Below are 12,841 nucleotides of genomic sequence, written 5' to 3'. Positions count from 1 at the left end.
TCAATCTGATACAACTGGTGTACTTAGAAGAACAGGAGATTAGGACTCAGACATGCCCATGCACAGAGGAAAGATCACATGAGGTCATAGTAAGGAGATGGCTAGCCAACAAACCTAGGAGAGAGGCCTCAGAAGAAATCAAATCCATAGATACTTTAATCTTGTAGCCTCCAGAACCATGAGAAAATAAGTTTCTGTTGTTGAAGCCACTCAGTCTGTGGCTTTCTGTTTTGGGAGTACTGATAGAAGCAGGTGCCTTAAAATACTTTATGATACTCTATACTTCATCACCCATGTGGTTCTTAAAGTATTCTGCACAGCAGCTGAGGGAGCAGAGCAAGTTAGGTGAGGACAACCCAATGAAATTCTGAGGACCCCCAAACAATGTAGTCCAAACACAGTACCTTCTCTGGAACAGCTTCACATGGAGATGAGATTTAGACTATTCAGAAGAATGGATGAACTCTGTGTGTGTGTGTGTGTGTGTGTGTGTGTGTATTTGGACTTAAGATAAAATATATTGCTGTAGATAGTACTTAAACTTCATGGTAGGGGCACTTGGGTGGCTCAGTGGGTTGAGCCTCTGCCTTTGGCTCAGGTCATGATCTCAAGGTCCTGGGATCAAGCCCCACATTGGGCTTTCTGCTCAGCAGGGAGCCTGCTTACCCCTCTCTCTCTGCCTAATTCTCTGCCTACTTGTGATCTTTCTTTCTCTGTCAAATAAATAAATAAAATAATTAAAAAAAAACTTCATGGTAAAGCATAAAATGAGATATTGTTTCTATATTGATAATTAAGTGTTAAACAGTGACTATTTGCAAAAGACTTGATCTTTGATGGAAATGGAAAGATCCTACCAGGGGTTGGGTCCTTCTAGTTCATGGTCACCTTGACTCCAAACCCGAGGAAACCTGCTCAAGAAGAAGAATTTTCATTTGAGAATTGTGGCCCAAAACTGACAAGTGAAAAACAAAATTAATGAATGACAAGTTAGAGTTAAATTTGCACATGATAGATTTATATGGAATATTTTCAAAGCAAGAGTGACCAGAGTAACCCATGACCAAAGAAAATCTCATTAATGTAGGCATATAAATGCAAATTTAAAAACAATTAAATATAATGGTGATTAAATGTATAAAATGTTTCACCATGAAAGTCTCATAGTAACTTATGAATAATATTATAAATAATTGCATTTTTTATACCTCTGTTATAACATATGTCTCTAGGATTGTAATTAGTTGTTGAATTGGTTGTGTCCTCACTACACAGTTATATCTTTGAGAGCATGAATTTCCATTTAATTTCATTTTCTGTTCTATCAGTGATTCTCAATATGTGTTTGCTGAATGTTTGAGTGAATGAAAGAAAATAAATGAACACATGAACAACTAAAATTTGTATAACAATTGGATTCTTAAATTTTTTGTATATTACTTAATAATAATTAACAGCAAATTTTGTACACTTTTCCCCTTAATAACGTGAAATTCGATGCTACTTAATTTTTTAAAAAATAACATTTTGGAAGATGATTTAAAGATGAGAAAATGTTCTCAGTATAGTGTCAGGTGCTGAATACAAAATTATATATAGACAATTGCGTGCACAGGCACATGTGCACACACGCCCACATGCAGACACACACACATACACACAGAAATGAAAGGAAGTAGCTAGACTATTAACTGTGGTTATTACCTGGATGAAAGAATTCATTCTGAAATCCTCCTTCTCAGTGAGGTTTATCGAAAAAGAAACAGTATATAAAAATCACTGTTTTAAGTGTATAGTTCTATGAGTCTTTTTCTTGGACATGTAACAACAGTCAAGCTAGAGAACACTTCAGTCATGCCTCCAAGACTCTAAATGTTCCATGGTAATCATTCCTCCTGACTTCTACTGTACAAAGCCCCTCACAACCACTGATTTCTTTTCTTATGCTTTGTCTTATACCCAAATATCATATTCTGGAATTTTACCAAGTTTTGAGTCTGCCTGTTTCATTTAGTTTAATGCTTTTGAGATGTTCATGTTGTTACAAGGAATCATTTTTTTCTAGTTGTGAGGTATATGTACAACCTCTGTAGTGTCCTCTCAATTTTGTTGTGGATGTAAAACTGTTCTAAAAAATAAATTGTTTAAAAAACCTAAGAGTGGAAATGCTTAGTTGCATGGTAAGTGTATATTTAATTTTAAAAGAAACTGCTCAGCTTCTTCCCAAAATGATTGTACTATATTGCATTTCACTTGGCAATACACGAGTGTTCTGGTTGTTTTATCTCCTCATCGTCACATTAATATTATCAGGATTTTCTTGTGGTTTTATGCATCATAGGGACATAATGATATTTTATTTTGGTTTCAGTTTGGATATTCCTAAGGATTACTGATCTTGAGCACATTTTCGTGTGTTTATTTGCCATTTTGTTATCACCTTTGGTTAAAGTGTCTGTTTGAGTTTTTGTCCATTGAAAAAATTAGATTGTCTTCTTTTTAAAAATAATGTCTATGCTTAGATCAGCATAGGCCCTGTTGACCCTTGAACTCATGACCCATGAGATCAAGTGTCTACATGTTCTACCTATTGAGCCAGCCAGGTGCCCTCTAAAAAATTAAATTGTCTTCTTGTTTAGTCTTTATATATCACATATCAGATATGTGCTTATCAAATCTGTGGCTTTGTTGGAAGAGGTCACTGAGAGGACAGGACTGCTGGCTAACCCATGAGATGGATCCTGGCCCTTGGAGGCTCCTCAGGCCCTCCTGTTTTTGGAACGTGTCCCACTTGCCTTCCAGGCCTGGAGGAAGCTTCCACTCAGCCTTGAGAGGGTGATGTGTTATTTAGATCCTCTGGATAGCATATGTTACTAAACTCAGTTAAAGCCTCTATATAAACTTTTGAGATTCTGGTGGGCACATGTGAAATCTACTCTTTTGTAATCCCTAAAGACAAGACTTGTACATAAGTTCCCTTGCTTGTCACCTACCAACCTGGAGTGGTCTACCTCTTTGATTTCTTCTTGTCTTCCATAAGTGGGATCAGGTAAGAAACCAACAGGTTTGTATTTTAACTTTATTATTAGTTTTGAAAAGCAGAACATTTTTATTTAAATGAAGTTCAATTTGTCAATTTTTGCTTTTCTGTGATAGTGCTTTTTGTGTCATATTTATGTATTTTGCCTAACCCACGGTGACAAAAATTTTCTCCTGTGTCTTTTCTAAAATTTTATTCTTTAGGTTTTGAATTTAAGCCTATGATACATTTTGAATTAATTTTGATGTACAATGCAAAGCTCATTTTCTTACGTATGGATAGCTAATTATTCCAGTACCATTTGTTAAAAAGATAACCATTCACCACAGAATTGTCTATATACTTTTATCTAAAATCATTTAATTAACACTGTTGGGTCTTTTCTGATGTCTTTATTTTATTTCAGCGATCTACATATCTATCTTTTTGCTTTTACCATATTGTCTTAATTATCATAGATTCTATTCAGTTTTGAAATCAGTTAGTTATTAACTGAGTGTCCCCATAGAATCTGTAGATTGAAGTCCTTGCCTCCAGTGTGCCTGCACTTGGAGATAGGGTCTTTAAGAAGGTCATAAAGGGTAATGAGGTCCTAAGGATGGGGCTCTAACCCAGCAAGACTGGTGTCCATATAAGAAGAGGAAGAAGTATCAGAGATGATTAGACATGGAAAAAATGCTCATGTGAGGACACAGTGAGAAGGTGGCCATCGACAAGCCAAGGAGAGAAGCCTCAGGAAGAGCCAAACCTGTTGGCACCTTGATCCTAGACTTCCAGCCTCCAAAACCATAAAAAATTGAGTTTCTGTTGTTGAAGCCACCCAATCTGTAGTATTTTGTTATGGCAGACTGAGCTAAGACAGGTTTTGATACAAAGACATGGTGTATTGCTACAACAAATCCCTAAAACTGTAGAAAAGGCTCTGGAATTGGAAAGCGGATAAAAACTAGAAACGTTTTGAAGCTGGTTTCTGTTAGAAAAATTCTAGAATGCCACTGTTGGCAGGAATAAGGACATCATTAAAGGTGATTCTGGTGAGAACTCAGGTGGAAATGAGGAACATTGACAACTGGAGGACGGTGATCCTTGTTATAAAGTGGCGAACTTCACTGAACTGTGTTCTAGTGTTTTGTGGAAGTCAAAATTGCAAGTGACAGGCATGGGTATTTATCTGAGGAGATTTCTAGGCAAAGTGCTGAGGACATAGCCTGGTTTCTCCTTGCTGCTTATGGCAAAATGAAGAGGAGAGAGAAATCGAAGGAGCTGTTAAGCAAAAAGGAACCAAAATGTGAACACTTGGAAAATTCTCAGCCTATCCATTTTGCAAAAATTGAGAAAGCATGTTCTGGAGACAACACCAATGATATGACTGGACTATCACTTGAGGAAGCAATTATAGGATTATACCAGTAGTAACAATGCAGGTTTGGACTAAAAGGATCTGGGGTGGGACAGAGGGAAGGAAACCTGTTGAGCTTCTTGGATTTTAAAATAACTATTATTATTCTTTTATTCAATAGAACTAGTCAGGTGCAAATACAAATGGATGCTATTCTTCAAGAGAAGGGAAGAATGACCTGAGAGCATTTCAGAAATCACCAGAAATCCACTCTCAAAACAAGCTCAGAGCATACAGGCCTTGGAGGGCAAGGTTACCTCCTTCTGAATCAGTGGACCACGCAGAAAGTAAATTTCTCTCTTATGTAGTGGGATTTTCTCTTTATCATTGGTCTTCAGCATTTGAAATTTTTTTCCCTAAGTTTTTGGGAAGGGCATTTTTTTTTTCTACGTAGGATTCCTTAGTTTATTAGGCTTGTGGTTTTACGTATTATTTTGTTTTTAGAAATTTCTCACCATGATCTTTTTTTTTTTTTAAGATTTTATTTATTTATTTGAGAGAGAGAGTGAGCAAGAAAAAGCACAAGCCAGGGGAGGGGCAGAGGGAAAAGGAGCAGAGTCCCTGATGAGCAGGGAGCCTGATGTGGGACTCCATCCCAGGACCCTGGGACATGACCTGAGGCAGGTGCTTAATGGACTGAGCCAACCAGGCACCCTTACCATGATCTTTCTAAAACATTTCTTCTATCTCATTCTCTCTCTTCCTTTTGAAACTCTAATTGCGATAACGTTATCCCATTGTTGTTTCACAACTCAGGTAATCTTTTCTATTTGTATTTAAGTTTGTGCTATTTCTATTGACTTGTACTCAAATTTACTGATCTTTAAAAGCTACATTCAGTCTGCTGATGAGACCAGTGAAGGTATTATTTATCTCTGTTACAGTACTTTTTATTTTCAACATTTTCATCGGATTCTTTCTTGTAGTTTACATCTTATTTTTTGGCCGAAAAATATCTACCTTATCATTCATGTTATCTACCTTACCCATAATAGTTTTTTTTAATATGTATTGATCATAATCATTTGAAATTCTCTGCTCAATAGTTTCAATAACTGTATCAACTCTGAGTCTAGTTCGTTTGGCTCTTAGTCTCTTAACAATTATTTTCCTTGACATTTTGTGTATCTCTAATTTTGTGTGTGTGTGTGTGTGTGTGTGTGTGTGTGTGTGTGTATCTCTAATTTGCTACTAAATTCTAGAAGTCATGGCTGGAATAGTACAGAATTAGGTGACTAGTGTTAAAGCCTATAAATGGCTTGGCTTTTCTACTCTATTCTTAATGTAGGTAGTTAAATTATTCTCTTCAGTAGATGTTCTGAGTTTGGACTTTGCTGTGGTTATGGTTGTCTTCACTGAACTATTAACTTTGGATTCTTCCCCTGTTAACCATGTGCTTAGAGTGAGCATTTCTCTGCCTTCCTCAGACTGTGGCCTTTCTTCTGTGTCTGGATGTTTATGCATTCTCTTACTTCTTCCCAGAGATACATTGCTTTGCTTTTTACTCTTTGATTGCTTGTCTCTACTGGAAGACGGGGGAAGGAGGGTCTCTGTTTTCTGCTGTAATCCCAGTGGTAGGCAGGCTCTGTATATTGTGTTTCAGGGATGGGGCTATATCAATATTCGAGCCACCTGTATCTTGAGCTATTCTTATGTGGGAGTTTCCTGTCCCCCTTATCTGAAGTAGGAGGGTCTCAGTAACATTTGATATAGAATCTTTGGTCCAGGCTTTTTTCCTGCTTCTCTTCCAGGAATATATTAAAAATTTTTACCTTTTTCCCACTGCAAAGGGTCTTCATTTGTATCCTGTCCCTTAATTGACAAGGCTTTTGTTTTGTAGGGGAGAACCCTCTGGACAGGACTTTGTTCCTTTCCTTGTAGCTCTGGCTGCTTCTCTCCTTCAAGGCTGTACAATGAAGGGAGACTTTATCTAGACTCCTGCTCCATCTCTAATCTCTTCAGAATGCTCCTTAGAGGTCTGTGGACTAGAGCTAGTGCAAACTCCTCTTATATCTGCAGACCCCATTGCCTCTCTACTTGCACACTATTTGGCTTCTATAAATTTGTTAACCTTCTTAGAGGAGTTGTTATTTATTTACTTCTATGGTTCCTTGTGTCTTTAACTTCTGAGCTCTGCCAAAGGTGAGCCAGTGTCCACCTTCTGTTGTTCCTTTGGGCATCTACCACTCCTTCGATTTTGGGCTATTTAGTTTCTCTAGGTCTTCAGCTCTCTGGAGATTGAGAAATGGTTTGTATAGGGTTTGCTTATGCAAAAATCAATTGGAAAACAATTTGCTTGACCTTGAGTTTCTTATTTTGGAAAAAATAACAAACCTCAGGTGGTTAATGATTGTTTGGTGCCTAGACATTATAAAATCAAAAATCATTTATATCAAATAAAATTGAAAGTTTTTTTTTTTTTTTTTTTTGCTTTGGATATCTTTTAATATATTATCTGTCTTTTCTTATTCTTGAATCACATAGTGAATATTTTCTTGTTACTGACTTAAATTTTATAATATTCTTTAATGCTACTCTTGTGTTTGGAAAGGAGAGTAATCAAATAGTTATTAAATAAAAAATTTAAATTCATAGTATTAATTCAAGAAATGTTATGTGTTCTCAGCTAATTAGCAGAGAAGTGCACATAGTTCTTTTTTTCCACCACAGACATTAGGCTCTATAGAGTTATTAATGGAAATATTTACTTATTTGGAAAATTGTGACTTAGATTTATTTTTTCTGAACGTAAGATAGGAAAGTGAAGTTGATAAATTGATGGTTTTGTTTCTTGACTGAATGACATCATTCATAACTTAATGTTCTTTTGACTTATGGATATATACCCTAACTACTATTATTTTGTCTTTTAAATATTTCATTTGGAATATAATGTTCAATTATTCAAATATAATTTGTATTTTTACTTGATATTTCTGGCAACTTCATGGCCCCATGCAGTATTGGTGTGATTAATCTGTCATTGCTTCATAATATTAAGTTGCAACCAGCCATGCAGTAATGTCTTAATGATTTGAAATGTGCACCTTTGTTTGTCTTTGTGTCTTTTTTTGGGAGATTCTGGAATATGTTTTTTCTTAGAGAGTGCAATTAAGCAATATCTTAAAAAGATCCACCTGGAATATCTCAGACTCCCTTAGGGATCAATAAATCAGCAAATCTTTAAAAGGATAGTGGAAACAATAGATGAGTATTTTAAAATACTGATTTAAAAGTTTTACCTTGACTAATGCAGAAAATTTCACCAAATACAATACTTCAATTCTGAAACTTTACATACTGAAACAAACAAACAAACAAACAAGCATATTTAAGCTGCTATCTGAGTGATTCACTTGAGAGTTAAGAAAATCATCATCAGTTTGCTCTGCTTGACATAGTAACGTTGCTCATTTCTTTATAAATATAGTTCTTGCTGCCATTTGTGGTTAATGATCAGTCAACAACCTAGGAACCATTGCATGGTGAACCTTGGGCTGTCCTTCAACGGCGTCACAGGTGGCATGAAAACACAGGTCCAGGCCAGAAAATGAAACGACTCTATTCCAGCAGGAGAGAATATGGCATCACCTACAGAAATAAGCTGTTTGGTTAGAGAAGGGAGCTAATTAAGGAGATAGTTAAATATACCTTCACATGTGATTAACTCATGTATTACAAGTAAAGTATGCTGTCTCTGTGATGATATCTGAGCCTTTTACATAATTTTGGTGAACCTCCACTGTGACTTGTCTGTTGAACTGGAAAAGAGGTCTAGGAGGAGCCATAGACTTTAGACTGAGGGAGAGAGGGGAGATTTGCTTGGGTAACGGATAGTGACAAAAGGGCAGAGAGAAAATGGAAAATGTGGAAGACAGCCCTGTGAATTTTTCAGAATGGTCACCCAGCCCTTGGCCAGTACTCTGGACTTGTGTCAGGTTAGAGAGACAGACAGACAGACAGACAGACACACACACACACACACACACACACAGACCATATTAGAGGATCTTGGGTCATCAGGCAGATGCAAAAATGCTGTAAGGACTATAGTGCATTTCTCAACCATTACAGCACAGAATCCATAGGACCTCATGTTCTCTCAGAAAAATGCTGCTACTTTCCACTCAAACAAGGATATCTGTGAAGTTTTTCAGAGCATAAAAGCAGGAGACTAGAAAAAAACTCAGTTGAAATACTCCCGACGGTTCTAGAATAACTCAGTGACACCTTACAGTAGAGCAGACTAGAGAATGTCCATTATGTTAATGAGAGTTACTTCAGGTGGAATTTGAGTTATTAGTGTTACCCAGTGGAGAAAGTCTTAAGGCCTACTTATCCATTAGAATTTTTATTTATTTATATATATATTTTTAAGCAAGGGAGTGGCAAGGGAATGGCAGAAGGAGAGGGAGAGAAAGAATCTTAAGCATTCTCCACATCCAGTGCAGAGCCCGATCTCACAACCCTGAGATCACGACCTGAGCTGAAATCAAGGGTTGATTAACTAACTGGCAGAGTCACCCTGTGCCCCTCCATCAGATTTGATCTCCACAGTCACTTCCTCAGAAAAGACTTTTCAGAATTCCCAGACTAGATGGGGTCTCCTATGTACATTCTCAGTGTCATTTCATTTCTTGATATTTTATCAGAGTTTGATTAATAATTTGTATTAATATTATTCCCTCCATTAAACTGTAAGTTTTAAGAGGGAAGAGACTGCAAGCTTGGAGCATAGGAGATGCTCAGTATTTCTTAATATAAACAAATGAGCGAATGAATGAGTAAATGACAGTTTTTGCTTAAGCAAGTCCATGTAAATTCATTGCTTTTTAACTCAATATTAGTTAATGTTTGGAAAACCTGTTAGAAACTTCTCTGGGCATTTTTCCTCTGATAGATTTTATGTTGGTTTCTGGACCCATGCTCATGGTGGAGAGAGGCTTTCCTCCCCTGCTGAGGAAATCATAGTCTGATTACAGTAAGACAAAGTAACTGGTAGAAACAGTAAGAACATTCAATCAACAGATTAATTTGAATAACTGATGCCAGATAGCCAGTTGGTTTGATTTTTACCCCTCACTGAATTGACTTAATTAACATCTTGTTTTCATACAGCGTAGCTATCTCTGTGTTTATTGACACACAAAATTATCATTTACAGTAAGCAAATAATCTCCCCTGAGAGTTAGAGTTAGGCTGCCCTGTTACTCTATGTACTTTTTGATTAGAATTTTTAAGTTTTTTATATGATGTGACTTCATGATTTTGCTCTTCTTGGTGTACACTAAAATTTTTTCAGTTGAAACACATACTGAACCTAGACTATCTTGTTTCTAAATTTTAACACATATATATGTTTTATAATGATCTTTGATAATTTTTTTTTTAATTTAGTTATATATTTGACAGAATGAGAGAGTATGTGAGCACAAGCCAGGGAAGTGGCAGGCAGAGGGAGAAGCAGGCTTCCCACTGAGCAGGGAGCCTGATGTGGGGTTTCATCCCAGGACCCCGGGATCATGACCTGAGTTGAAGGTCGATGCTTAATCGACTGAGCCACCCAGGTGCCACTGAGTTTTGATAATTTTGAATACCAGAAGAATTTATAAGTAGACAGTGAAGAGGTATGAAAAATTAATTCTCTTGGTTTCTGATGGGTTTATAAAACTTGATGCAACAAGCTACTCATATCTATGAAATCACACTATAGATGACATGACTTTTCTCAATATTACTTTTCATTGATCTTTTTACATTTCTTCTTTTGGTTAGAATTAATATTTGAAAATAATTTCACTAACAATATAGGTCTTACTTCACAAGAAGTATAATAACGGTGGACTTAGGTCACTTTATTCATCCTCTGATGATACTTTTGAATAGTATTTAGTGTGATTGATTTTTGAGCTGTGGTGTTTTAAAATAACAGGGAATCCTGTTCATCTCAAATCATAAATGAGTCTTAGGCAGCATAAGAGGGGTGAAATTCTGCAAACTGATATTTTACGGGTCTGGTTAAGGCAGGTAATATAAACGAAGGCAATCAGCTAGATGTGACAAACAGGACACCGTATTTTAAAAAAATGAAGCCCTTGTTACTTGGCTCCAGTAGAAACGTAGGATGCAAAGACCTTCAGGCTTTGTGCTTCTGACCCCCTTCTTTTTTTTTTTTTTTTTTTTTTTTAAACGTGCAGTTAAGAAGTAGATCTTAGGGGTGCCTGGGTAGCTCAGTGGGTTAAAGCCTCGGCCTTTGGCTCAGGTCATGATCCCAGGGTCCTGGAATCAAGCCCTGCATCGGACTCTCTGTTCCTCAGGGAGCTGCTCCCCCCCCCCCCGCCCACCTGCCTCGCTGCCCACTTGTGATCTCTGTCAAATAAATAAAATCTAAAAAAAAAAAAAAAAGTAGATCTTCTTTATTTATTTATTTATTTTTATTTTCATACTTAAAATCAGATAGATCAATGTGCAAATCCTGGTTCTGCTGCTTAAAGCATTTATCTCAAAGACCATCAAACTCTAAGCATTCAATAAATAATAGCTGTGAATGGTAAAACTAGCACAATAGCTGTCCATGAAAAAACTAGAAGAAAAAGTGTAAGCTGGATGGACCTCCAGCTTCTGCATTGCTCAAGATTTTTTAAAACAAAATGTCTAATTATAGACCCTGGCCTGAGTGTGAGTATATATGTGTCCATGTATACATTAGAAAATTAGAGAAAAAAGAGTTACTTGAATTTCTAGATAGCTATAGATCAGGATAGGGTAAAAGATGAAAGACTAATGACGAAGAAGCACGTGTTCTGCTAATTATGCAGACATCCTACCTTAGAAATGAAGGGCTTGCTCATCCTGCTTCATCAAAATGCATTTATTTACCCATGTTTGGTTCCTTGAAGGATGCTTCTGAGTGACTGAGACTAATCTGATGAGGTAAGGCCTTAACAGAATATGATTGTTTCACATGTGTCTCTTCCATATAATTTTGTATTTTAGCACAGGACTTCAACACCAGAACCACCAGACACAGGGACTCACCTGAGAGGATGCAACAGTCAGTGTCTGTGGGTAGACTTGAGAATTTCAGGTACAGGGAAGGCCAGGGCCAAAACTTCTCCTTTTTGAGAAGGAAGACATTTCAATCCCCTTCAAATCTACATATGAATATGGTTTATTAGTTAGAACTTTATATATTCTAGGTTGTATGCATTATATTAAAAGAGATTAATAATTTGAATTTTTAACCAGTTGTTGTTTTTAACCAGTTGTGTTGTAGTTACATATACAGATTATTAGAAGACAAAAAAAAAAGGGATTAATGAATTGATTTCTCTTTTTTAGCTCCATTTTATGCTGGCTTCTTGTGTTCTCTCTGACCACATCAGTATAATCTTACAACAAAGATCCTATCTGCTTTAACAAGCAGTATTTTTGGAATCATTTTTAATTGCAGGACTTTGCCTTTGACAGAATCCTTCAAGATTTTTTTGGGGGGATGACCTCACAGATTAACCCTCTGTGGTGTATACATTTTCCATTTCTTCCGCTCCAGCTTTTCCCCTGCTACTAAGGCCTAACACAGCTATGAAACTCTGCTCCACTATTTGTCCTAGTGGCCTGCATGTCACTGGGACTATTTCTTCTGTTGTGCATTGAACTGTTTAATTGGGTACCTGAGTCACCTCCATGCCTGGCTGCTGCCTCCTCTAGGCACAGTACCTTTGACAGGCACTGCTCACATCCTCACTCATGAGTTGGGGCTTTGGGAGTTCTGCGGTGTTACCATGCTCTTCAGAGACCTCCGACCCTGGCGTGGGATTGCATTCTCAGCTGAGACAAGTAGATCACCTATCTCTTGGCTGTTCTACTTTGTGCTCCAAAATTTCACAGTTTTAGATGCAATCATCCTCTGAAATTTTAGTTATGGAGCCTCTTCTTGAGCCCAGATGAGGTTAAACTGAGGATATAAACTCAAGTGAGATATCATGTCTTGGTTAGAACAGACAATCTTTCTAACAACAGAGGGTTTACTTGGGCGACCTCTGTGTAGCTAACTTCTCTTTCTTTAGGAAGTGTTCTCTTCTCTGGAGTCTGTCTGCTATCCTCTGCGGACTGCCAGACACAGTCGCACTTGGGCAGAAACACAATATCCAGTACAACTGGGTTGATGCCCATCTTCCTTTCTGGCTCTTCTTGGTACCAGCACTGGGTCTTTGTGCTTAGGTGTTCTAATTGCAATTGTGCGAACATAGAAAACTTGCGGGAGTATGGCTCCAAAAAAAGGCTTTTTCTTCCATTTATCAAGATCCATAAAACTTATTTTCAGATAGACAAATGACCAGCAAAATGAAATTATCTGCCTAAAAGGCATGCAACCCAAGAGCAGGCCTAGAAATTTAATG

Source organism: Mustela nigripes, chromosome 5, assembly GCF_022355385.1.
Source record: "Mustela nigripes isolate SB6536 chromosome 5, MUSNIG.SB6536, whole genome shotgun sequence".
In the NCBI taxonomy this organism is placed as follows: Eukaryota; Metazoa; Chordata; class Mammalia; order Carnivora; family Mustelidae; genus Mustela; species Mustela nigripes.
The sequence above is the reverse complement of the archived record's forward strand: the minus strand, read 5'-3'. Positions refer to the sequence as shown.